This window comes from Penaeus monodon, chromosome 19 (assembly GCF_015228065.2).
Source record: "Penaeus monodon isolate SGIC_2016 chromosome 19, NSTDA_Pmon_1, whole genome shotgun sequence".
NCBI classification, from domain to species: domain Eukaryota; kingdom Metazoa; phylum Arthropoda; class Malacostraca; order Decapoda; family Penaeidae; genus Penaeus; species Penaeus monodon.
In genome coordinates this window covers 3,055,529-3,055,927 of record NC_051404.1, presented here as the reverse complement: position 1 = coordinate 3,055,927, position 399 = coordinate 3,055,529, and positions in this window count along the sequence as shown.

Sequence of the window (399 nt, the reverse complement as noted above, 5' to 3'; positions counted from 1 at the left end):
TTTCGTTATTAAGCCAATATTTCATCCTTCTTTTACTTTTACCCTTTTTTTCTTTCCCTCTACATCAAGATCCTTTCTTCTTCTTCCTTCGTTCTCTAAAGCCTGTTCTGTGACATACACCTTCTCTTTTATTCCTGGCGTCAAAATCCTTCAGAATATATAATTAGTGACAGTACTATTACCTCATTTTCTTCGTTGTAATCACATCAAACTTCGACTGGAGTGACGAGGTGAAATTGCTTTATAAAATTAAGATCCTTAGCATGTGGGAAATAAATATGTTTCAATTACAATAAATATGTTTCAGTTCGTTATGGAGCCTATTTCATTTCATATTACTCTTAACGTCGATTGTGAGTCCCAGTGTAAAATTAAAGCAAACACGATTAAACTCTCATA